The 27157-nt window shown below is 44.5% G+C and overlaps 1 protein-coding gene across 6 annotated transcripts in view; it reads right to left on the minus strand.

The window, feature by feature from the left end:
- The window catches only part of TSNARE1 (t-SNARE domain containing 1), a 271228-nt gene that overhangs the window by 215433 nt on the left and 28638 nt on the right, over window positions 1-27157 (minus strand). The window contains exon 1 of one of the 6 annotated variants that reach the window (XM_087931804.1): window positions 21023-21243. The exons of 4 other annotated variants lie outside the window; for them this stretch is intronic. The gene's annotated coding sequence lies outside the window, so the exon portion shown is untranslated. Of the gene's footprint in view, window positions 1-21013; window positions 21244-27157 lie in introns of those variants that run through there. One more of the 6 variants, XM_087931806.1, reaches the window with a different exon arrangement.

The raw sequence follows: 27157 nt of genomic DNA on the forward strand, positions 1-27157 counted from the left end.
CTTAGTGGACAACCAGCTAAATATGAGCTAGCAGTCTGCAGCAGCAGCCAAAAAAGCTAATGCAATCCTAAATTGTATTAACAGAGAGATACAGTCAAGATCAAGGGAAGTACTAATACCACTCTATAAAGCCTTAGTAAGACCACACCTAGAGTACTCCATCCAGTTTTGTTCACCACATTATAAAAAAGACGTTGAGACTCTAGAAAAAGTGCAGAGAAGAGCAACCAGGATGATTAGGGGACTGGAGACTAAAACATACAAGGAACAGTTGCAGGGACTGGGCCTGGCTAGTCTAGTGACGAGAAGGACCAAGGAGACAGGATAGCAGTCTTCCAATATTTGAGGGGCTGCCCCAGGGAGGAGAAAGGGGTCAAGCTATTGTCTAAAGCACCCAAAGACCAGACAAGGAATAATGGATGGAAATTGAACAAGGGGAGATTTAACCTGGAAATACAAGGAGAAACTTTCTGACAGTAAGAACAATCAACCAATGGAACAGAAGTTGTCCTCGGAAGTTGTGGGAGCGCCATCATTTGAGACTTTCAAGAAGAGATTGGACTGCCATTTGTCAGAAATGGTGTAGGGTCTCCCGCTTGGGTGGGTGGGGGGATTGGACAAGATGACCTACAAGGTCCCTTCCAACTCTGATTATCTGTTAAAGGAATCTGTTAAACCTCTGAGTGCCCTTCCAGCTCTATTCTGATTGATTCATTGAATTAATCAGGGAGACAACCAAACTGGAATTAAGGAGAAACTCCCTAACAATGAGAACAATCAACCAGTGGAACAGCTGTGGGTGCTTCATCACTGGAGGTTTTTAAGGAGATTGGACAACCACTTGTCCGAAACAGTATAGGGTCTCCTGTTTGAGCAGGGACTTGGACCAGAAGATCTTTGAGGTTCCTTCCAGCTCTATTCTAATTCATTCATTCATTCATTCATTCATTCATTGGATGAACTAAGCAAAGAGAGAAGCAACCTGAAACTAAGGAAAAACTTTCTCATGGAGAGAAAAATTAACCAGTGGAAGAGCTTGCCACCAGAAGTTGTAGATGCTCCATCACTGGAGGCTTTTAAGAAGAGACTGGACAGCCACTTGTCTGAAGTGGTAGAATGTCTTCTGCTTGATCCTTTCCAGCTCTATTCTCATTTAGCAAACCTTTCTTCTTCCCTGTGTTAGAGGAGTCACCCAACTCCATTACAGCCTGTTGAACTGATTCCTTCTTGTGGATTTATCAGACAGAGGATTGTTAAGTTCTCAAGCATGGCCAAGCAGAATTGCTCCTGTGCATTTGAAGGCCCCATAAAGGGATTTTATGTTTCATATCATTGCAGTAGACTGACCCCTTTGGCCTGTTTCTCTCGGTTCTGTTGAGTTATCATTCATTACCGGTGACTTCCTGCTCCATTAACTACCTGGATATCTTTCTTTGCCACTTTGTTTTTTAAAAAAACTCTCCCCTCTGTAAAATTGAATTAAGCTTCTAAAAAGGAAAAACTATTTTCAGGATTTGAGGAAGGAAAGATCCCTGGATAACTTAAAAGAAGAAAAAAAATGGTTCTGTTGTATTTAAAAGAATAAATTGAGAAGGTTTGTGCCTTCGGGTCATTCTCATCTCCTGCCTGGAGTTGAACAGATCTAACAGAATAAGACCTAAGAGTGTACTAGAGTTGAAAGGGACCTTGGAGATCTTCTAGCCCAACCCCCTGCTCAAGTATGAGACCCTATACCACTTCAGACAAATGGTTGTCCAATCTCTTCTTAAAAACCTCCAGTGGTGAAGCACCTACAATTTCTGACTGCAAGCTATTCCACTGGTTAATTGTCTTCACTCTTAGGAAGTTTCTCCTTAATTTCAGGTTGCTTTTCTCCTTGATTAGTTTCCATCCATTGCTTCTTCTCTTGAGTCCTTTGGAAAATAGGTCGACCCCCCCCTCCTCTTCTTTGTGGCAGCCCCTCAAAAACTATCATGTTTCCCCTAGTCCTTTTCATTAAACTAGACATCCTCAATTCCAGCAACCATTCTTTATGTTTTAGCCTCCGGTTCCCCGATCCGCTTTGGTGCTCCCTTCTCTGCACTCTTTGTAGAGTCTCAACATCTTTTTTTATAATGTGCTGACCAAAACCAATATTCCAAGTGTGGCCTTACCAAGGCGTTATCAAGTGGTTCTAAACACTTCAAGAGATCTTGAAGTGCAAAGCTGGGTTCTGCAGCTTCCGAAATGTTTTTGATGTGATATGCGTTCGCTAAAACGTATGACGAACGGTGGCAGGATTTGGGTTTGACTAGTCTGGAAAAAAGAAGGACTAGGGGGGGTCATGATAGCAGGATTCCAGTATTTGAGGGGCTACCACAAAGAAGAGGGGTGTCAAATTATTCTCCAGAGCACCAAAGGCCAGGACAAGAAACAATAGGTGGAAACTCATCAAGGAGAGAAAGAACTTGGGGGTTGAGGAGAAACTTCATAACTGTGAGGACAATTAACCAGTGGAACAGCTTGCCACCAGAAGTTGCTTCATCACTTGGAGGTTTCTAAGAAAAGCCTGGACAGCCATCTGTCTCAAATTGTACAGGAGGTTTAGCAGAGATCTCCTCTGAGAGGAGATTTCGAAGTATTTCTAGCAGGACGTCCAGATCCTTTAACAGCTTTGTTCTCTATTGCCATCCGTCTGGTAAACTTGCAAAATTCGTTTTTCTCGCCATGTACGTATATAAATAAATAAATAAAAAATAGTGTCTTGTTTCTCAGTGTCATAGAACATATGTGGGTCCATGAATATTTTTTACTGATTTATTTTGTCATGTTTGTGTAGTGTTTATTAGAGGTGGGAGACCCTTTGAGAGCTGTATGCAATGAAATTTCATTTTAACGTGTGCCAATTAGGGTACATTCAAAGCAGAGGTGGTATTCGGCAGGTTCTGACCAGTCCTGGAGAATCAGTAGCGGAAATTCTGAGTAGTTCAGAGAACCAGCAAACCCCACCTCTGACTGGCCCTGACAACCCCATCTATTCTCTGCCTCCCGAGTCCCAGCTGATCGGCTGGGTCTTCTTTTGTTGCCCTGCACAGGAGAACGGAGCTGGAAAGCAGGTTAGTGGGGTGGGGAGGGAATGGGGATTTTGCAGTATCCTTCCCCTGCCACGCCCACCAACCCATGCCCACAGAACCGATAGTAAAAAAAAAAAAAAATTGAATCCCACCACAGATTCAAAGTGACAACAAAGTTATTCTAAGTCTCCAAGAGGCTGGGCTAGAAGACTTCCAAGCTCTATTCTAGAGTACGGCATCCAGTTTTCGTCACCACATTATAAAAAAGATGTCGAGACTCTAGAAAAAGTGCAGAGAAGAGCAACCAGGATGGTTAGGAGACTGGAGGTTCAAGCATGCGATGAACGGTTGCAGGAACTGGGCCTGGCTAGTCTAGGGAAGAGAAGGACCAGGGAAGACAGGATAGCGGTCTTCCAATATTTGAGGGGCTGCCATGGAGAGGAGGAGGGGGTCAAGCTATTTTCTAAAGCTCCTGTAGGCCAGACAAGGGATAATGGATGGAAAATGAACAAGGAGAGATTCAGCCTGGAAATAAGGAGAAACTTTCTGACAGTGAGAACAATCAACCCATGGAACAGAAGCTGCCTGTTCTGGGAGCTTCATCAGTGGAGGCTTTCAAGAAGAGTTTGGATTGCCATCTGTCAGAAATGGTGTAGGGTCTCCTGCTTGGGCGGGGAAGCGGGGAGGTTGGACTAGATGACCTACAAGGTCCTTTCCAACTCTGGTTATCTGTTGTTATCTAATTGGTTGATTGATTGATTAATTGATTGATTGATGAATGGTAGGGTGTGTGCCATATAAATGGTCTTGTATCTTGTTTTTTTCTTTTTTTCTCCCCTGCGTGTTGAGAAGGCATCCTGTCCTCAACGCCTTTCTGCCTGAATTGTTCACATAAGTACCTGCTTTGCAGTTGTTTAGTTTGTTGGGTATTAGCTGGGTGGGAGGCAGTTTTCCTGGCAGATCAGTGGTTGAGTCATGCAGGAGTTCTGATTCTGTGTGACTCTCTTTACACACACACACACAATACTAGCACAGAAGTGTTCCCACTGCAAACTTTAAGGTTCTCCATTCTATAAATGGCCTTGTCATTTTTCCTCGGCTAATTGATTCCAAAAAAAAAAAAAAAAAGGAAGATGGAAAGGGAGTGAGGAATGATTAGGGATGGTTCTTTTTCCACTTTCTTTTAATGCTGCTAAGATGCTTTTCAACAGATCTTTGGGAATTGCAGTTTTGCCCCGGACGGCCACCCCCAGAAAGGAAATTTGTGGAAGAGAACGTCAATTGGTGGGAGGGAAATGGGCTGAAGTTTAATAAATAGCTCTAGAAGTGGGAAAGTGGATTGTGCACCTTCCCCTTCACAGGAAAACATATTTTTTTAAATCTGGAAGAAAATTCAGAATCCTAGAAAAGAATCCATCGCCTTCTTATTAGTAAAAAAATTCTCTTGGTGTGGTGGGAGTTAGAATAAGAAGAGAGATATGGGACTAAAACAGGGAGCGGGAGGAGGAGGAGGTAGTTGGTTGTTTTCTTGTAGACATTTCATGACCCAGCTGGACAACATCATCAGTGCTAGAAGGGAGTAGAGTTTGCAGAATTGAAGAGATGCTCTCTGAATTGGCCGTTTGCTGGGAGACTTTTGATTATCCAACTAGGTAGCATCATCAAAGCTAGAAGGGAAGAGGAGGAGGAAGAGAAGGAGAAAGAGGTGGTGGTGGTGGTGGAGGAGGAGGAGGAGGAAGAGGAGGAGGAGGAAGAAGAGAAGGAGAAGGAGGTGGAGGATGAGGAGAAGGAGGAGGTGCAAGAGGAGGAGGAGGAAGTGAAGGAGGTGGAAGAGGAGGAGGAAGAGGAAGAGGTAAAGGAGGAGGAGGTGAAGGAGGAGGAGGAAGAGTAGGAGGAGGAAGAGAAGGAGGAGGTGGAGGAGAAGGAGGACGTGGAAGAGGAGGAAGAGGAGGAGGTAAAGGAGGAGGAGGTGAAGGAGGAGGAGAAGGAGGAGTTGTTCAGAAGACAGCAACTCAAATTTCCCAAAGAATCATCTTGTCTTACGCTGGGATAGCTACATTTGAAGAAGAGTTTGAAACTGGAGAATCGACTTCATAAAATAGAAATTTGTAAGAACCAATCTGAGAGAAGAAAATGTCAAGGGAAAAAAAAAATCAGATCCAGCCCACTCCTTGATATTTCCAACTGCAACCCAGTTTATTTTTCTTTCTATTGCAAGATATCATTTGAAGGGCATACTGTAACGGGAAGGGTAACGCTGCACATCACATATCTCAGAAGAGCTTTTTAATCGGCAGAGAATTATTGCTTCCCAGGACACTGAGAATTTGTTCCAAGCTTCTCAGAGTTTTCACAGAAAAAGAGAATAACAGAGCTGGAAGGGACCTGGAAGATCTTCTAGATCTAGTCCAACCCCCTGGTCAAGCAAGGAGCCCCTCTTCCGGTTGTCCAATCTCTTCTTAAAAACATCCAGTGTTGGTGCACCCAAAACTTTTGAAAGCAAGACATTCCACTGAGTAGCTGTTCTGTCAAGAAATTTCTTGTCGGAGTGTTTACGTTGTGAGACAACTCAGGAGCAAAACACAGGACACAGAGGCTTTGTCTTCTAACAGTGGTTTATATACAAGACTACTATATACATACATTCACACATTAGGCAAATACCAGGCAATCAATCAACTCTACACTGAGAACTACAATGGAGAGAGAACATGAGGAGAGAGATGCTCTCACATGGCCTCCCTCACATAGACAGCTTCTTAAAGCAGCAGTACCCTGCTGACTCATCCTCGGTTCATTCACCTGGGCTTACAGCCTTACAGCAGCTGGTCAGCTATTAAATTATATTACATTACATTAATATTTCTCCTTAATTCTAGGTTGCTTCTCTCCTTGCTTAGTTTTCATCCATTGTTTCTTGTCCTGCCTTCTGGTGCTCTGGAGAATAGTTTTGATCCCCTCTTCTCTGTGAAAGCCCCTCAAATGTTGGAAGACTTGTCCTTCTGCTGACTCTTATCTGACCATCAACTAGACTGCTGTTCTCAAATCTCCTCTTCCTATCCCTTCAGGACCTTCTCCCCATTAGAAGATCATACTTTGCAGAACCTCTGTTTTGGCCCCTGGTCCTTTGTTGTCAATGGTCCTCCCAATTTTGGTCTTTCTCCTTTCTCGTGGCTCTGGTGCTTTGACTCCACTTCCATGTTCAAATCTTCTGTGGGAAGGCTTGTGTCGCCTTTGGAAGCCATATTTTATTTAGAAACTTCCACGCTACCACATTCAGCAAACATCTTTTTCTCCCCCAAACTCTGCCTGAAATGAGTCTTTGGGACCCTGCAAGGCATCCTGCTCCGAGAAGCTGCACCAGTGCAACAAGTCTCACAAAGACTCATTTCTGGTGGAGTTTGGGGGAGAGAAAGAAAGACTTCTGCTGCTTCTGCTGTTTTCCTTGCATGAAGCCAAAAGTCTCTCTCTCTCTCTCTCCCCCTGCTGAGAACAGAGTTGGAGACGGTATCCTGTGATCCCAAATAAAGAATGATTGATCAGTAGGAAAACGGGGTGGTGAATCTCCCTGTAGATTTTTGGGGGGATTTTCCTAGGGTCTCTGGTCCATGGGATTTAAAAGTATGAGTTTAGTGGTCCCTGAGGTCCAAAAGGTTGGCAACCCCTCCAAGCCGCCTTCCAACTCTATTGTTACTCTATTCTATCTAAAGACCTGAACTGATTTCTCCATCAGGGTTTGAACTGGGTCCCTTGGTTTTGTTTCTGATGGGTTCTTCCTCCTGCTCTTTTTCAGATGAAGATGATGAGTCCAGCTTGGCCAGGATTAAAGCTGCTTGTAATCTTGTGGGAATTCACAGACATTGAACCAATTTCTTCGGTCCTTGGTGGGAGACAGCAGGAATCCACTTCAGACCACAACCAGTGATAACTGCACAAGGTACCTAAAGATATACCTGTTGCTAGGCAACAAATCCCTACTCAAATGAGCCTCCCATAGATTACCTTAATGTAAAGGTGTGCTCTCCATCATGTCTCCTGTCCCTCAGAAAACGTTCCCTGGCAAAGATGTCACCTAAGATCAAGCTAACATCTTGCTTAAGGTTTCTCTAAGACATACAAATAAACCCTGTTCCCTCTGCCATCCATTTTCTTTTTATGGAAGGCCGATCACTGAACCTATGACCCCACTGAATTGGTACATGTTCCTGACTTGACCTCTTCTCCAATATGTACATTGGTTGTGTAACAGAGGATTCTGCTTGGGTTTTCGAAAGAAAGATAACTAATGTTTGTCTATCTGGGAAAGGAGTGAGGGGGGGGAAGGAGGGGGAGAGAAAGGAGAAGGAGGAGAAGGAGGGGAAAGGGAAGGAGGAGGGGAGGAGGAGGAGGAGGAGGAGGAGGAGGAGGAGGAGGAGGAGGAGGAGGAGGAGGAGGAGAAAAAGGAGAAGGAGGAAAAAGGGAAGGAGGAGGAGGAGGAGAGGAGGAGGAAGAAGAGAAAAGGAGGAGGAGGAGAAGGAGAGGGAAGGGAAAGGGAAGGAGAAAAAGAAGGAGAAAGAGGAGGAGGAGGAGGAGGAGGAGGAGGAGGAGGAGGAGGAGGAGGAAAAGGAGAAGGAAGGGAAAGGGAAAGAGAAAAAGGAGGAGAAAAAAGGATGAGGAGGAGGAGGAGGAAAGGAGAAGGAGGAAAAAGGGAAGGAGGAGGAGGAGGGGAGGAGGGGAGGGAGGAGAGGAGGAGAAAAAGGAGGAGGAGGAGGAGGAGGAGAAAGAGAAGAGGAAGGAGAAAAAGGAGGAGAAGAAGAAAAAGGAGGAAGAGCCTTTGTGTGCATACCACAGACATCAGGTTTCAAAAACACACAATTGAGAAACGTTTTCAGCATTCAGGCGCAAAATATAGGAAGGATGAGCACCGAAATTTTCATTGTTCCTCATTAACACCTCCTTGCACGATGCTAATTAGGAAGGCAACAAAAGTACATCATTCTTTTTTTTAAAAAAAATAGCCTTTTGATTTTTTTTTCTTTTAAAGACTGAATGTTTTTGTGTGTTTATTGTTCGCTCTTGTAGACAACCGCTACTATTGTAGGAGCCTCATTTGCATTGATTGGTTAACCATTCTTTGCCCGCCTGCCACCCAATGGCACCCAGGACAGTTAAATAGAAAATTAATTATTATAATTAATAAATACCATGTGGAGCTGAGGTAACACAAGAGCACCAATGCCTTGCAATCTGCAATTACATAATTGGGAGGAACTCAAAATACTACGAGCAAAACTCTCAACGCAGAGATGAGGCTTCCATTTCAACACCCTTATTTATGCAGGTGTCAAGCTTAATTTAAAACTGGGAGATAGTGCAGTTAGTCCTCGAACTTACGACCACAGTGGAGAGCCTGACGTTAAGCGAGACATGGGTTAAGTGAATTTCGGCCCATTTTATGGTCTTTCCCGCCACAGTTGTTAAGGGAATCACTGCAGTTGATAAGTAGTTAGTCTTGTTCCTGCCAGTTTAGTGTCATCTGCAAATTTGATGAACTCCCCTTCTATTCCCTCATCTAAATCATTTATAAAGACATTGGAGAGCACCGGGCAGAGGTGCGCTTCAAAAATTTCAGCAACTGGTTCTCTGCCCGGTTTTAGGCATGGCCACGGTGAGCGTGGGCTAGTCAGCTTTCCTCGTGCCTCCGGCCAGGCAAAAACGGCCTCCCCCAGGCTCCAGAGGCCAGAAATGGGCCTCTTTCTGGCCTTCCGGAACTTCCGGGAGGCCCATTTTTACCCCCTCAGGCTCCCGAGGCTTTCTTTGAGCCTCCGAGAAGGCCAAAATGGCCTCCCAGGGCTCCGGAGGCCCTAGCTGGAAAGCTTCCAGAGCCCAGGGGGTAAAAATGGGCCTCCTGAAAGTTCCAGAAGGACAGAAACAGCCCCATTTGGGGCCTCCGGAGGGCCTCCATTTTCTCACTCCTGGAGACTCAAGGAAAGCCTCCAGAGTCTGGGGAGGGAAATGGGCCTCCCAGAAGTTCTAGAAGGCCAGAAACAGGCCCATTTTTGGCCTCTGGAGCCTGGGGAAGGCTCTTTTCACCTGCCCGGAGGCTTGAGGAAAGCCAACTAGGCCATACCCACCCAGCAACTGGGCATACAACCAGTTGCTGAAATTTTTGAAGCCCACCTCTGCCCAGTACTCTCTAATATCTTTCATTGAGCCTCCGGGAGGGCGAAAATGGCCTCCCCGGGGTCCGGATACCCACCGGAAGCCAGAAACAGGGCCGTTTCTGGCCTTCTGTAACTTCCGGGAAGCCCTGTAGTTACATGGCATTCAAAATGGGCTGCGTGGAGACTCCTGGGAGGAGTGGGGCAGGGGTGGGATTTACCAGTTTGCCAAAATGATAAAATTAGCTACCGGTTCACCTGAAGTTAGGCCCCCGGTACTGGGCCTAAGACGGTACCCCACTTGTGGTACCCCACTGCTCACGTGTGGATGTATCCATGTGGATGCATATACCATTTGCCTATATATACCATTTATACTAGGTTGATAATTGTGGATCATGAAATCTGCAGGTGTTGGATTCTGGAAATAGCTCTCTTTTTCTCGTCAATAAATTCATGTCAAATCATCAATGTCCCTGGTTCAGAGCTGCCTGTGCCTAAAATAAACCAAACATTCCACAGGCAATATAGAAACAGCCATGCCAATGGGGTGGATATATAAATATATAGGTGGGGTTAGATTCAGAAGGTCTGTTTGGACACATGATCTTGAGAAGACTTTGGTGGCCTTCAAGTATCAGGAGTGAAAAATGTGATTCATCTTCAGCCCACCGAGTGAGGAAATATCCCCAAATGACGTTGTAACAGACCTCGTTCCTGAACCCTTATAGACGTTCGGCTATTTGTGATTCAGCAAGAACAGCAACAACAAGGACTGTTAGGATGAGGCATCCCAATGAAATTGTGTTTTCCTTTGCACATACATGAGTATGGAACAATTTGAATGCATAAGATTGTGGAGTTTTGTGGCTCTCTCAAGGAGGGAGGGAGGGAGGGAGGGAGGGAGGAAGAAAGGAAGGAAAGAAGGAAGGAAGGAAAGAAGGAAGGAAGGAGGGAGGGAGGGAGGGAGGAGGAAGGAGGGAGGGAGGAAGGAGGAAGGAAGGAAGGAAAGAAGGAAAGAAGGAAGGAAGGAAGGAAAGAAGGAAGGAAGGAGGAAGGGAGGAAGGAAGGAAGGAAGGAAGGGAAGAAAGGAAGGAAGGAAGGAAGGAAGGAAGGAAGGAAGGAAGGAAGAAGGAAGGAAGGAAGGAAGGAAGGAAGAAGGAAGGAAGGAGGGAGGGAGGGAGGAAGGAGGAAGGAAGGAAAGAAGGAAGGAAAGAAGGAATAAGGAAGGAAGGGAGGGAGGGAGGGAGGAGAAAGGAGGGAGGGAGGGAGGAGGGAGAGAGGAAGGAGGAAGGGAGGAAGGAAGGAAGGAAGGAAGGAAGAAGGAAGGAAGGAAGGAAGGAAGGAAGGAAGGAAGGAAGGGAAGGAAGGAAGGAGGAGGAAGGAAGGAAAGAAGGAAGGAAAGAAGGAAGAAGGAAGGAAGGAAGGGAGGGAGGGAGGGAGGGAGGAAGGAAGGAAGGAGGAAGGAAGGAAGGAAGGAAGGAAGGAAGGAAGGAGGAAGGAAGGGAGGGAGGAAGGAGGAAGGAAGGAAAGAAGGAAGGAAAGAAGGAATAAGGAAGGGAGGGAGGGAGGGAGGGAGGGAGGGAGGGAGGAGGAAGGGAAGGAAGGAAGGAAGGAAGGAAGGAAGGAAGGAAGGAAGCAAGGAAGGAAGGAAGGAAGGAAGGAAAGAAGGAAGGAAGGAAGGAGAGGTTATTTCATTACAAGCACTCTCTGTCTATGGAACATTGAATCATAGGGCTGGAAGGGGCCTTGGAGGTCTTCTAGTCCAGCCCTCTGCTCAAGGCAGGAGCCTTACACCATCACAATCCAATAGCTGTTCAGTCTATTACAGAATATGAAATATATTTCTATATTTAAAAAAAAAGGATTGTCAGCAGGGATATTTAAAAAAAATCAGCCTGGGATGGGCAGCTATAAGTTCAAAGCCATGTCCAATCTTCATACATGTTGCATGTTAACCAAAAGGGGCAGAGCTTCAATCTCATGGTCACAGCGAACATCAGAACATACACCCCGCCCCCTCCAACCCCCTATAGAAACCTGGAGTGGAACATAGGTTTAGTTGTGCCTCAACTGATAGTCTATTTAATGTCCTTCAAGGATGCAGAAAGAGAAACAATACCAATTAAACTGCTTCTCAATACCGGAATGCTAAGTAGTGGGAATATATATATATATTTTCCTGCAATGTGCTGAGATCAGACTTGCACAGATAAATTGGTGGGAAATCCCTCCTTGTTCACAGTCAGCTTTGAAATGAAAAACAGAGGAAGTCGAATCAACCTCGTTGTCACCCATTTAAATAAAGTTATTTTCTTTCACAGTTTTTTTCCACTCCAGAGTCTCCAGAGAGGAGCTACCAGTTAGCCACTAATTTGAATCCATTTGAAATTTTATTTAGTTTCCTCCCCGCCATTCCTTTATCATCCAAATCAGACAAAAAGAATTAACAAGAAAAGAGACTGTCGACTTGATGAATCGTACATAAAACATTGCCAATACTTTTTTTTCCGTTTGGTTAAGTTTGATCTGCCCGATAAAAGGTTAGAGAGCAATAGAGAAAAACCAAGAATTTTGGCTGGATCCATTCACTAAAGTTCTCCTTGTTCCTAGCTCAACTCAGAAAAAAAAAATTCACGAATCACAGTCCTAAAGGTGAATTATTTTTTTTTCAAGAGGCAACTGGACTTTGCAAACTCCGTTGCAATGGAAAAAGTTATTTTGTTCATTTATTTGTTAATGTAGGGTAGGGATCTGCAAACCTGTTGACTTTAAAGAGCTGTGGACTTCAACTCCCAAAATAAATATTGTTTAGTGTTGTGTTGTAGCAAGCAAGATTTAACCAAACTTCACTGAGCCTTCAAAACCAAACATGATCATATCTCATCAGCATTTGGTGGGGGAGAGATTACCAGAAATGTTTAGGGACTAAATATTTGGGAGTAAATGTATATGGAGATTGTCAGTCATCCAAGTCATGGATGTCCTAAAGGTGCTTTTTTCAAGAGGCAAAGAAGGAGTTGAAGGTGGCGGGGAAAAGCGGGGGACGGCTGGCTGGCCAGTTGCTCGGCTCGCCTTGCCTTGGTCGTGTGTGCTGATGCCGGTACCGGTCCGTGGATCGGTCCGTGGATTGTACCGGTCCGTGGTACAAAAAAGGTTGAGGACCACTGCTTTAAACAACTCAAATGCATTGCAGGAACAGATATAAGATCAGCAGTGAAATTCAAATTACTTCGGGGCTACGATCTTTGTGGGCAGCCTAGGGATTGAGATAGTGGAGTAAAATCATGGAGATACTGGTTGAAGTCTACAAGGGGTGTCCACAATGAGGAGGTAAAAAAAAAAAATCAAGATGGCAGCCACAACAATGCCATTGAAACCCTCTCCTTAAAGGCACCTCTGATGTCCATTTTTGTTATGCCCCCTCAGCGTAGCCTGAATCTGTGGAGGAAAATGAGCAGAGGCTGGAGCCGAAGAAGATCGAGAGGGTGGCTTCATTTGTTTCAGAGGAATGTGGGAAGAAGCAGGCCGAGTCAAGCCAGGGCCTTTCAGGATCGGGACAGATTGTTAGCAGGGAGGAACGGGTACAGGATGATTGAGAGAGGGCCCTGTGGACATGTGGAGCGACAGAACTCAGGCAATGAGCAAGGACCACCTCCTCCTGATCCCCGAGCATGGAGAGTGGAGAGAAGGCAGGAACAGTGCAGGGCCACCCAACAATTTGGGAGGAGAGTGGTGGGATGCTGCCGGTTTAACAACCGTTTCGTTTTCGGCTTTGCTGTGTCTGGAGGCATCCGGAGAGATTGGGGTCTTGCTTGTCAGAGTGTGGGAACGGGTGTCTGGCTCAAGGAAGCAGCCAGGAGCTCCATCCCAGGATTGAGGTACTCGTTTCCAGAAGCAGGGGTTCCACTGAAGGACTTCTGACTGATGGTAGACCTCAAAGCATTGGGCACAAAAGAGGCCACCATAACCAGACCCAAGAGATTGGGTCTCCAGCCTCCAGAGAAAGGCCTGTTCCCAGAAGGGGACAGGGCACCCATCGACACCAGACCAAAGAGTTTCCGCTAATCTGCCATAGATTTCATTTCCAGAGCATGAATAACATTTCTAACTGTCAGGTGCAAGTAACCAGAAACAGGAATTGAGTTTAAAACACTAAAAGTTTACTGCACGCTATCTATACAGCAAGAATCTGATCGACTAACAGCGAAGGCAAATTGGCGCCAGATAAGAGTCAATGGAATTCACAGAGGGCTGGTCTCTTGTGACTGTGTATGGATTGCAAACCGATGATGCATTTGACCCCGCCTTCAGGCTCCACCTCAGAGGTGGTATTCAGCTGGTTCTGACCAGTTCTGGAGAACCAGTAGCAGAAATTTTGAATAGTTCAGAAAATGACAAATACCACTGACTGGCCCTGCCCCCGTCTATTCTCTGCCTCCTGAGTCCCGGCTGATCGGCTGGGTCTTCTTTGGTTGCCCTGCACAGGAGAACGGAGCTGGGAAGCAGGTTAATGGAGTGGGGTGGGAATGGGATTTTACACTATCCTTCCCCTGCCACGCCCACCAAGCCATGCCCGCCAAGCCACGCCCACAGAACTGGTAGTAAAAAAAGTTGAATCCCACTACTGCTCCACCTGGTCATCTCCTTCACAAAACTTCTCCAAACCTGTCAACCTTAAGACTTGTGGCCTTCAAAAGATCTGCATATTATGAAATGGGGACAGAGGGAAGGTATTTTTCTTTCCTTTAAAAAAAAAAAAAACTTTTTTGAAGGACGAGGTTATTTCCATTCTACACCAAAGCAAAAGCTCTCTTTCATGTTCCTCTCCCCGTCCTTCCTTTCCTAACTTTACCCACATTAGGAGAGTAAATATATTAATCAACTAAGTAAACGGCGGCATCCAACACTCTGTGAAGAAAAGGCACGATGCAAGCCCCGTGAATAAATAAGAAAGGGAAGCTTTAAAGGAAGAATTAGCTCCTTAAGCCGCAACTATTGTTCACTTTGCAAACATGGGGAAGCACCTCGTGAAGGATGCAAAACGTTACCTCATACCTAATACATGACATACCTAATAAATCTATTCTTTGAGGAACCTATCTGCCTCAGAGTTCCTTTTTGCTATGGGGGTACTTGGAACCCTGACAGTGGCATCCGTGGTAGAATGCTACCAGTTCGAAACGGTAGTAAAGAAAGCCTCTCATGATCAGCTGAGGAAGAAAAAAGAGAAAAGCTCAGGATCAGACACCCCGCCTACCGCTGCGCTTTTCTCTTCTTTCTCCTGTCAGCTGATTGGCACTGCAGGCCTCGGATAATGTGGGGAAAGCTGTGCACGTGCATTAGGCAAAGCACGCGCACCAAGTCATGCCCACCGAACCAGTGGTAAAATAATTTGAATCCTACCACGGGCTGGCATGTATTCATGATAGTTGCTTTGTCCCAAAATCATGGGACCACCTGAAGAGCAAAGTCAACGGGGAAGCCAGATAACTTATCAACCGCAGTGATTCACTTAGGAACTGAGGCAAGAGAGGTCGTCAAATGGGGCAAAACTCACTTAACAAATATCTCACTTAACGACATCGATTTTGGCCTCAACTGTGAGCATAAGTCGAGGATCGTACATTTGATCGTTTGACATCCTATCAACCCACCACACCGAGCAAAACCTAATGAGACATCTCTCTTTTTTTTTTTCCATTCCATCCTACCTTCTCTGTAACCCGTTCTGAAATTTGGGAGAGAACGTGCTTGGTTACTACCAACCGCTTCCCCAAGCCAATGTCAGGGACTACAAGTCCCATAATTCTATTGCTCTCTTTTCAAACCACGACTCCTCTCTTCTCCAACATCACCCAACTTCCTGGTGAAGGATCTCTATGGAGATTCTCCATCATCCAGGTCATAGTTGTCTGAAAGGTGCTTTTTTTCTGGTTTTTCTTTGAAGACGTTTCACTTCTCATCCAAGAAGCTTCTTCAGCTCTGACTGCATGGTGGGGAATAGAAGGGTTTATATTCCTTGCAGACAGTTGGTCATTTGCATCCTTTTAGAGAGTCAATGAGGCCAGTTGGAGGTTTATCTGTGTCCTCATCTGACTGTGTGTCCTCAGGGTCATCCGATAAACCCATTTGCACTACTGCTACAGATAGCCCTACAAGTGGCCTCAACGACCCTCTAATAGGATGCAAATGACCAGCTGTCTTCAAGGAATATAAATCCTTCCATTCCCCACCATGCAGTCCGAGCTGAAGAAGCTTCTTGAATGAGAAGCTAAATGTCTTCAGAGAAAAACCAGAAAGTCCATGGTGAAGAGCTGCCTGTGATAAAATCTCTTTCCAACCTAAAGATCAGTCATCTTTGGCCAGTAATTGGAAAACTGATACCTTTGGAGCTGTGTCCTAATTGCCTTTTGCCCAAAGGTACGCTGACCTCCGAGTGTTATTTACAGATTTGATATGCATCAAGGCTGCGACAACTTCTCTCAAATGAGCATGTCACCATGAAGATGGAATTTAATGTCATTAGCCTGGGGAGAAAACTAGAATCATTCTGCTGGGTGCCAGAACCTATGCTTGAAATGGTCAGGCCACATTCTCATTTAGCATTCTCAGATACCAAAGGTCCTTTTTCAACAATTATTCCAGCGCGGGAACAGAGTAACAGAACAGGACCTTGGAGGTCTTCTAGTCCAACCCACTGCTTAAGCAGGAGACCCTATACCATTTCATGCAAAGGGCCATCCAATCTCTTCTTAAAAACCTCCACTGATGGAACACCCACAACTTCTTGAGGCAAGCTGTTCCACTGGTTGATTGTCCTCACTGTCACAAAATGTCTCCTTAGTTTTACACTGCTTCTCTCTTGGATTATTTTTCATCTATTGCTACTTGTCCTGCCTTCCCATGTTTTCGAGAATAGGTTGACTCCCCTCTTCTTTATGGCAGTCCCCCAAATACTGGAAGACTGCTATCATGTCACCCCCTACCCGCTTTCTTTTCATTAAATTAGACATACACAATTCCCGCAACAGTTCTTCGTATGTTTTAGCCTCCAACCCCCTAATCATCTTTGTTGCTCGTCTCTGTACTCTTTCTAGGTTGATGATCTCCTTCATCAGTTTCCAACCATTGCTTCTTGACATGCCTTCAGATGCTTTAGAGAATAAGTTGACTCTGTTGAGGTAATTCCCCATTAGGAGAATGAGCGCATACAGGGAGACGTAGTGAGAGTAGTGAAGAATAACACACAACTAGCACACAGGTACACTATATAATAAAATGTAGGTTTTTTACTTCCAATAAACGTTGAAGCAAAATCCAAACAAGCAGTCCAAGTCATTCACGGTTAAAGTAGTCAGTTTTCAGTCCAGGGATAATCCAAATAACCAAGTCCAGTATCAAAACCAGTTCAGTAACAGAGTTACATCAAATCCAAGAATAACAGTCAATAGGAACGGCAACAGTCTCCAGAACAGAACAGGAACAAACCAACCTAGGTTTCTGGCTCCATTTTACGGCCATTTGAGGAACCACAACCAATTACAGTTTTAGCATTCTCTTAAAGAGACAGTATTAAAATGTCTATCCTGGTTTATATATTTTCCAACCCAACTATTAGGTAACTTACATTCCTAACAGACTCCCTCCTCTTGTGACAGCGTAGTGACATAATGAAGTTTAGCAAAGATAGCAAAGCTGACAATCCTGGCTTGTGAGTGAGGCTGTCTTCAGATTACAGCGGACATGTCAAACATGCAGTCCACTGGCCCAATCAGTCCATGGTAGGCCACAGAGTTGACCCGCAGTGCCATCCTGCAAACGGCGATGGATCAGCCCCTACTGGCCCAGGCCAGGCCACACCAACCCAATCAAGATACTTTGTCAGGTCTGCCCCAGCTAGGTCCCTAGGAAAGAAAGACCCTCGACTCCATTTGGTTGTAGCAATAGGTTATTTTACTAGGGACTAACGGTTGCAGCAAAAGTGAGGCTAGTCCAGAGTATTCCGGCATGAAAGATGCAAGTTTGATCAAAGGTGATCAAAGTCCAAGCCAAATCATCCTACTTAATGGAATGTGGGGCAGTAGGGACACGATGACCAGGCCATCCCAGGTCCCCAAGGGTAAACAAACTGATATGGCCCATGATGGGATCGAGTTTGACACCTGTTGAATAGAGCATCCGTGGACCTTAGCTACTTCCAGTTTTGAGTCATTTTCACTTCAGATCTCTCTACCTATAGCTAGTTTATAAGCCTTCTTCTCAAATTAAAATTTGGAGATCACCGATAGATCTTCACTGTCTGGTGTTTGAAGCAGAATGACAGAACAACAGAATTGGAAGGGACCTTGGAAGTCTTCTAACCCAACCTCCTACTCAAGCAGGAAATCTTACACCATGCCAGACAAATGCCTATTGAATCTCTTCTTAAAAACCTCCAGCGATGAAGCACCCACAATGTCTGAAGTCAAAGCTGTTTCACTGGTTGATCGTCCTCACTGTCAGGAAATGTCTCCTTAGTCCTAAGTCGCTTCTCTCCTTGATGAGTTTCCATCCATTGCTTTTTGTGCTTCCTTCAGGTACTTTGGGGGAATAGATTGACCCCTTCTTCTCTGTGGTAGCCCCTCTGTCAGCTTTGGAAGCCATATTTTACTCAGAAGTTACATCTTAGTGCCTGGGAATTTGGGAAGGGGGATTTCATGAAGAGCTAGAAGATTAGACCTAACAACATTCTTCTCATCAAGTCAAGGACAAGTGATCCTGCACCTGCAAAGGAGGGGTTGGAGGAAGGTCTCCAGTTGGGATGATGGTTGATTGGGCCATGTGATGGTCTGGGAGGTGCAGGGGATGGGTTTTTGAATTTTCAAATGGGAAGGGAAAACCCAGAACTCTCACATTCGGGTTTTCCCAGATGCGCCAGTATGACTTCTTTAATAAATTCTTACTTGGATGGATTTTGTTTCCGAGTGCTGGGTGAAATGGGGAGTTTCATTGGAACGCTGACACCCTCAAATATTGGACTACTGCTCTCACATCACTCCTCCTCCTTCTTTTCATTAGAGCAGACATTCCCAGTTCCTTAAATTCAGGATGCTCCATTCCTCAACGTAAAGCCAAAGGTCAAGGCCTGAACCATTGACAATACATCAGAGTCTACTGCTTCTTTGGATCAAATGTCATTAGAAGAGTTAAAGAAGGAGAAAGAACTCCAGAGCTGTCACGGAAGATGATGTTTTGGATTAGACCCTTGACTGCATGGAGACCATGTATCTCCTCATCTTACTTCCTACTATTGTACAATCTGACAACAGCAGCTTGCTCGGTGCAACTGACAGCTCCAAACATCCAGCCTTGACCTTGAACTAGATCTTACTCCTCCAGGGACATATGCTTTGAATTTTCTCAAGAACAAACACATTATCTCTGCTGCTAAAGGACTGATATTCCACAAACCATTTCACCCCTTCCTGCCAGCTCTTATTTCAGGACATTTTTGCAGACAGAGCCTGTTAACGCATTTCTGACCAGAGGTTGCCATAAATCCTTTCTACTTTATCCTCCTGACCCTGGACATTAAAATACACTGGTTTCTCTTTTTTTGTTCTCCCCAAACTGGGTTGGCTTCCCAACCGTTCTGGCCAAAACACTTATCCTTGATATTTATACTTAGCTTTGCTCCATAATTTTCCCATCTGGTTCTCACCCACTGTCCCATATTTCCATTCTAGATTTTAGAGGAAGTTCTCAATCAAGATCGTCAGTCCTGCCCCAGCTAGGTCCCTAGGAAAGAAAGACCCCTGACTCCATTTGGTTGAAGTGATAGGTTCTCTTACTAAGGATTAATGGTTGCAGCCAACATGAGGCTAGACCTGAGTATTCCCAGGTGAACTATGAAAGTTTGATCAACGGTGATCCAAGTCCAAATCAAGTCATGCTGCTCTATGGAATCTGGGACTTCTTATGTATCAATTGGAACCTAATATGAAATTAATACAATGCAATAATTTATGTGAGAGACAATGTAGTATAGTGCAGTGGTTCTCACTGCACAGACCCCTGGGGGCCACAATGTCATTACACAGGGTCCACAAAGGCTTGAAGAAATCAAAACCACATGAAGTGTTAATCTCACTTTATAATGCCTTGGTAAGGCCACACTTGGAATCCTGCATCCAGTTTTGGTCACCACAATATAAAAAAGGATGTTAGGACTCTAGAAAGAGTGCAGAGAAGAGCAACAAAGATGATTAGGGACAGAAGACTAAAACATATAAAGAACAGTTGCTAGAACTAGGTATGTATAGTTTGATGGAAAAAAGGACTACTAAGGGTGACATGATAGCAGTGTTCCAATATCTCAGGGGTTGCCAGAAGGAAGATGGGGTCAAGCTATTCTCCAAAGCACCTGAGGGCAGGACAAGAAGCAACGGGTGGAAACTCATCAAGGAGAGAAGCAACTTAGGACTATGGATTTCCTGACAATGAGAACAATTAATCAGTGGAACAACTTGACTCCAGAAGTTGTGAATGCTCCACCACCAAAAGTTTTTAAGAAGAGCTTGGACAACCATTTGTCTGAAACGGTATAGGGTTTCCTGCCTAAGCAGGGGGTTGGACTAGAAGACCTCCAAAGTTCCTTCCAACTCTGTTATTCTATAATTCTATAAATGTGATGATTTAAATCTTGAGTTATGCATTGGGTGCCTTTAGCCACAAAAGGTATTTATAGGGTGTCCATGGTGCACAAACCATTGGGAAACTCTGGTGTCGTGGGAATGGTATAAACAATGGGGAAAGCCCAGTTGTATATTATTGTGGCTAAGATGCTGACTTTGCGTGGCCACTAAACAAATGGAGGTAAGTGAAGGACAACCTGTGGTTAATCTCCATAGCAATTTGTCCCCCACATTCAGGTGTTCCCAAGGTCTCCACAGCACTACTAACCACATTATGTGGAGCAAACTCAGCATGGAGCTCAAAAAAATGTACAACTTTCCAAGCTCAGAGTCATACGAGAAGTTATTCCAAAAAGCACTGAATGGGAACAGGATAAAAAAAAAATTAAGTTATTCTTAAACTTAATGAAACTTAATTATGATTAATATGATTACTCTCCAGTCATGTGCTTAATCATTGCCTCCTTGTGATCGTCATTAATTTTAACGTTATAATTTGGTGGTGAAGTTTGCAGAGCTCTGTATGTTGGCGTGTGACCACAAATGATTTGGGAGGGAGGGAGAGAAGGAAAGAAGGAAAGAGAGCGGAATGAGAGGGGAAGGGAGGAGGGGGGGAGAGGAGAAGGAAGGAGGGAGAAAAGGAGGGATTGCATGTGGCCCCAAACATTTTCTAGGTGGGAGGGAAGGAAGGAAAGAAGGAAGGAAGGAAGGAAGGTTATGGAAACAAGAGGGAAGGGGAGAGGAAGGAAGGATTGCATGTGGTCACAAACTATTTTCTAGAAGGGAGGGAGGGAGGGAGGGAGGGAGGGAAGGAAGGAAGGAAGGAAGGAAGGAAGGAAGGAAGGAAGGAAGGAAGGAGAGGGGAAGGAGAGGGAAGGGGACAGAGGAAGGAAGGAAAGAAAGATTACATGTGGCCCCAAACAATGTTTAAGAAGGGAGGGAGAGGGGAGAAATGAAATTTTCTAATACACGACCACTAGTATGTTTATTAAGAAGATATGTTCATATATTAAGAACTGAACACCTTCCTTCCTTTCTCTCTCTCTCTCTCTTTTCTCAATTACATTGTTTTACTCGTTTCCACATTCTTTAAAAAAAACTTAAATTCTCTAAATGGGACCATTTATAGTCAAGTTAACGAAACTGAGCTTATGTTTTTGTCATGGAGTATGATCGGTTTTGAAGAACTTCTAGAGGTCCCTTAGATGCCATTCCTAAAACACTGGAGGTCTTCATCTGAGCATCTTGATGTTGTTTTACTCAGCCTTGTTCCTGGGTGTATTCTGGGGTGGGAGGGGCTTCAAATCAGGGGCACCCCCTCTCTTTCCAACTGTTCCACTGGCATTTGGAGTCCTGTTGCTAGTTAAGACTGCAGCTAAAACCTGTAACCTTCAAATCAACAGTCCTTGCTGGGCCTCTAAAGGAGGAGAAGCTGACCTCTACATAATGGAGAAGTCAAACATTTACCAATTGGGTTTATTTTATCCTGGAATGAAAGTTTAAAGAGGAACCATTTCAAAAGAGTTTATCATTCCAGTTTGCCAACCCTTGACCGATGAGGTCATCTCCAACCTTGGGGGTGTACATCTTGAGACAGAAATAGCTCTGAAGTCTTGAAACAATCCTGTCTCCTTCTTGGCATCTGCGTTTCAGGAAATGGGGTTCTTAACCATCCCCAAGAAGCTGGTAGCAGAGTTGGAAGGGACCTTAGAGGTCCTCTAGTCCAACCCCCTACTCGAGCAGGAGGCCCTGTACCATTTCAGACAAACGGTGGTTCGATCTCTTCTTAAAAACCTCCAGTGATGGAGCATCCATGACTTCTGGAGGGAGGCCATTCCACTGGTTAATTGTTCTCACTGTCGGGAAATTTCTCCTTAGTTCTAAGGCTACTTCTTTTCTAGTATTGTCCCAAATGTGCTTTTTTTAAGGAGGCAACTGGGCTTTCTTCCTTTCTTTCTTTTTGGAAGACATTTCACTTCTCATCCAAGAAGTTTCTTCAGGTCTGACAAGAGGTGGGGAAGGGAAGGATTAATACTCCTTGCAGACAAAGCTGGTCATTTGCATCCTTTTAGAGGGTCATTGAGGCCACTTGGAGGTTTATCTGTGTCCTTAGGGTCACCTGAGTGGTGCTCCTGGTTCCTGTAGTCTGCATTTTTTTTTCCTGGTAATCCATTCCTATTCCCATGCCATTCAAAGGGTGTTCATCCCAATTTGTATAGCTAAAAGTCTGTAGAGATTCTCAGTCCTCCAGATCACGGTTGTCTAAAAGGTGCTGTTTTTAGGAGGCACCTGGACTTTCTTGTTTTTTTTTAATTTTGAAGATGTTTTGCTTCTCATCCAAGAAGCTTCTTCAGCTCTAACAAAACAGTGGAAAATGGAAGGTTTTATATTCCTTGCAGACAGCGGGTCATTTGCATCCTCTTAGAGGGTCATTGAAGCCACTTGAAGATTTATCTGTGTCCTTGGGATCATCTTAGTAGTGCTTCTGGTTTTTGTAACCTGCAATTTTACCTATACAGTTTGGGATTAACAGCCTTTAAAAGGTGTGGAAGTAGGGAATGGATTTCAAGAGGAAAAATTACATACTACACGAACCAGGAGTTCTACTCAGGTGACCTTAAGGACATAGTTAAACCTCCAAGTGCTTCAATGACCCTTTAAAAGGATGCAAATGACCAGCTGTCTGCAAGAAATATAAATCCTTCCATTTCCCACCATCCAGCCAGAGCTGAAGAAGCTTCTTGGATGAGAAGGGAAACGTCTTCCAGTTGCCTCGTGAAAAAGAAAAAAAAAGCGCTTTTGGGACAATCATGATCTGGATGACAGAGAATCTCTAGACTTTTCTAGAATTGGTTGCAGGAACAAGAGGGATCCCTGATCCAAAGGCAGCTCCTCGCCTCCACCTTATAGAAATATTCGGCCTCGATCCAAACAGACTGTTGCAAAAAAATATATATATATGTGAGTCATAGAGTTGTTATAGAAACATCATCATCATCGCCGCATCAGATTTGAAACCCCACCGCTGTTCGCATAATAACAAGCATCCTTTACATATTGTGGTGGGTTATTATTATTTTTTAAAGGAGGGATATATAATATGATAAAAATAGATTGGTTCAAACTTGCAGGAACACCCACACTTCCTTTTTTTTTCTTACAAACACACTTTGAAAGACTCGAGGGCTTTTCTTTAAAATAAAAAATAAAAATTAGAGAAAAGAAATTGGGAAGGCAGGAAATTGAGAAGGAAAAGGCAATTTTGTAACCCCCACTCCAAATAAATCAATAGATAACCAAAAGAAACAGCTGTTTCCCATCCGAATCCCATCGTTCTCTTTTCAAAGCATCCTATTTTAAGCCGGCGGGGGAAAAAAAATAAAAGGTGGAATGTGAGAAACGTTTTCTACGTTTACGGATGCCCAACGGTGTGAAGCAAGAATATGATTAGATAAATAATCCTCTTTCTGCTTTATTCAGTACCTGGAAATACAAATGGAGCCCCTGGAACTGAAAGAAAAAAGTTTAACCGTCTCATTCACAGAAGAAAAATGTATTTACTTTTCAAATAAAATTGGACTTATTTTATTAAGACTGGACTGGAGCCTAAATCGTTCTTCGTATGTTTTAGCCTCCAGCCCCCCAAATAATCTTTGTGGCTCTTCTCTGCACTCTTTCCAGAGTCTCAATATCTTTGTTTAGATCGTGGTGACTGAAACTGGACTCAGTATTCCAAGTGCATTCTTATCAAGGCGGTATAAAGATCATTCGAGACAATGACGAATCCGCATATAGACAGGAGGTTGTACAACTTGCCTCGTGGTGTAACCGGAACAATCTGGAACTAAACACACTCGAAATTGTAGAAAAGGCGGGAGACTTTAAGAGAAACCTTCCTATACTACCACCTCTCACAATACTAGACAACACAGTATCAAGAGTAGAGACTGTTGAGGTATTCCCCGTTAGGAGAATGAGTGCACTCAGAGAAACGGAGTGAGAGTGATGTTGAATAACAAACAACCAGCATACAGATACACTGAATAGTAAAATGTAGGCTTTACTTCCAGTAAACGGGTAAACAAAGTCCAAAAAACAGTCCAAATCATACACGGTTAAAGCAGTAAGTATCAGTCCAGGGATAATCCAAAAACAAAGTCAAGTATCATAAACAAAGTTCAGTAAATCGAGTTTGCTAACAGTTGCAAAACTCACAGCAATCTGAGCAGAACGATGATCAGGCAATATGGCAAAACCAGGAAATGCAAGAAGAAAGAAACCAGGTTTCTGGCTCCATCTTATGGCCATTGGAGGAACCTCAGCCAATCACAATTTCAGCATTCTCTTAAAGATACAGTATTAAATTACTATCCTGGTTTATATATTTCCAACCCAACTGTTAGGTGACTATCATTTCTAACAGAGACCTTCACATTTCTAGGTTCTATCATAACACAAGACCTAAAATGGATACCTAACATCAAAAACGTCATCAAAAAAGCACAACAAATAATGTTCTTTCTGCGCCAACTCAGAAAGCTCAAACTGCCCAAGGAGTTCTAATATCTTCTGTCTGTTTTGTGGCTCTTTTGGTGTCTTGATTGGCTGGCAACGTTGTGTTCCTTTATTGGAGGCTTTTAGTGCAGCTTGGCTCAGAGTAAATGGATGGCTATCATTAGTTAGGAAGCTAGGTTTCATCTGGGTGCCTGGTTGGGGTGTGTTTGAGCTGGAGGTATCAGGGGGGATCTGTCTGTGCCCAGGTGTTTGCCTGGCTTGTGGTGTGGAGATTTTTTGTTTGTGAGTGCAGGCTTCCAAATGATTGACAGTCTGGTGGAATCATCTCTTCTAGTCATGCTTTCAGGTCTTTTTTCAATCTCTATGGCTTCTCTGATGATTCTGTGGCTGGGGTTTTTCTATAGTGGCTAGGGTTTTGGTGCCATTTGTTTTCGTAGATTTTCACGGGTACAGGTATGTAGATCTATGCTTGCACTGGCATGAAGCCAAAAACACCAGCCTGAGGATGGTGAGTGGGACCTCATCAAAATGCCACCAAGATACTCTTAATCTTACACGGGAAAAGAAATAAAATAAAAAAATAAAAAAATAAAGGGAACACAAAAATAAGGCATCCTAGATCTGAATGAATGAAATATTCTTATTAAGTACTTTGTTCATTACATAGTTGATGTGCTGACAACAAAATCACACAAAAATTATCAATGGAAATGAAATTTAGCAACCCATGGAGGTCTGGATTTGGAGTTACACTCAAAATTAAAGTGGAAAAAAACACTACAGGCTGATCCAACTTTGATGTAATGTCCTTAAAACAGGTCAAAATGAGGCTCAGTAGTGTGTGTGGCCTCCACGTGCCTGTATGACCTCCCTACAATGCCTGGGCATGCTCCTGATGAGGCGGCAGATGGTCTCCTGAGGGATCTCCTCCCACACCTGGACTAAAGCACCCCCCAACTCCTGGACAGTCTGTGGTGCAATGTGATGTTGGTGGATGGAGCGAGATATGATGTCCCAGATGTGCTCAATTGGATTCAGGTCTGGGGAACGGGCAGGCCAGTCCATAGCATCAATGCCTTCATCTTGCAGGAACTGCTGACATACTCCAGCCACATGAGGGCTAGCATTGTCGTGCATTAGGAGGAACCCAGGGCCAACCGCACCAGCATATGGTCTCACAAGGGGTCTGAGAATCTCATCTCAGTACCTAATGGCAGTCAGGCTACCTCTGGTGAGCACATGGAGGGCTGTGCAGCCCCCTAAAGAAATGCCAACCCACACCATTACTGACCTACTGCCAAACCGGTCATGCTGGAGGATGTTGCAGGCAGCAGAACATTCTCCACAGTGTCTCCAGACCCTGTCACATCTGTCACATGTGCTCAGTGTGAACCTGCTTTTATCTGTGAAGAGCACAAAGCACCTGTGGCGAATGTGCCAATCTTGGTGTTCTCTAGAAAATGCCAAACATCCTGCACGGTGTTGGGCTGCAAGCATAACCCCCACCTATGGACATCAGGCCCTCATACCACCCACATGGAGTCTGTTTCTGACCGTTTGAGCAGCCACATGCACATTTGTGGCCCACTGGAGGCCATTTTGCAGGGCTCTGGCAGTGCTCCTCCTGTCCCTCCTTGCACAAAGGCAGAGGTAGCAGTCCTGATGCTGGGTTGTTGCCCTCCTACGGCCTCTTCCACGTCTCCTGATGTACTGGCCTGTCTCCTGGTAGTGCCTCCATGCTCTGAACACTACGCTGACAGACACAGCAAACCTTCTTGCCACAGCTCACATTGATGTGCCATCCTGGATGAGCTGCACTACCTGAGCCGCTTGTGTGGGTTGTAGACTCCGTCTCATGCTACCACTAGAGTGAAAGCACCGCCAGCATTCAAAAGTGACCAAACCATCAGCCAGAAAGCGTAGGAACTGAGAAGTGGTCTGTGGTCACCACCTGCAGAACCACTCCTTTATTGGGGATGTCTTGCTAACTGCCTATGCTTTCCACCTGTTGTCTTATTCCATTTGCACAACAGCATGTGAAATTGATTGTCAATCAGTGTTGCTACCTAAGTGGACAGTTTGATTTCACAGAAGTGTGCTTGACTTGGAGTTACACTGTGTTGTTTAAGTGTTCCCTTTACATATACATATACATACATATACATACATATATATACATACATACATACATACACATATACACACACACACATATGTTGTGGCTCCGATTCTTGAGCCTGTGCTGTTAGAGGAAGAGGACTCGGAAGATGAGGAGGAGGAATTGGGAATGCCTTCCTCCCCAGGACCTTCCTCCCTGATAATGCCTCAGGTTCCATCAGACAACCAAGAGGAACAGCCTGAGATTAATCAGGAGGAGGAGGGCATATCGGAGCAGCCCCTGACAGGGAGTCAAGTGGACGAATGTTGGCTTGATCCTAGGCAGCGTCGTAGGGAGAAATGTGAGCAGCAACATAGGAGGCGTGGGAGGGTCAGAGAGTGAGCTGAGTCATTGAGACACACCCCACAGGGGATAAAAGTGGGTGTGTTTTCTCTGGAAACTTTGTACAGGACAAAGTTTACTTCTCTTCCAGGTTTCATTGTGACTTGTGGTCTTTTTCGGAATCTTCAGTGAGTAGTTTTTTCCTGTTATCATTTTGGACTTGGCAGGCAGAGTGTGTTGGAATGCCAAGGACATTATCAGTATAAAAGATTAACTCTGTAAAGACCGAGTCATCTGATGTAAACCATTCTAGCACAGCAGTAGGCTAGCAAC

This window comes from Pseudonaja textilis, chromosome 3 (assembly GCF_049901715.1).
Source record: "Pseudonaja textilis isolate UNSWEBS1 chromosome 3, rPseTex1.2, whole genome shotgun sequence".
Taxonomy (NCBI): Eukaryota; Metazoa; Chordata; class Lepidosauria; order Squamata; family Elapidae; genus Pseudonaja; species Pseudonaja textilis.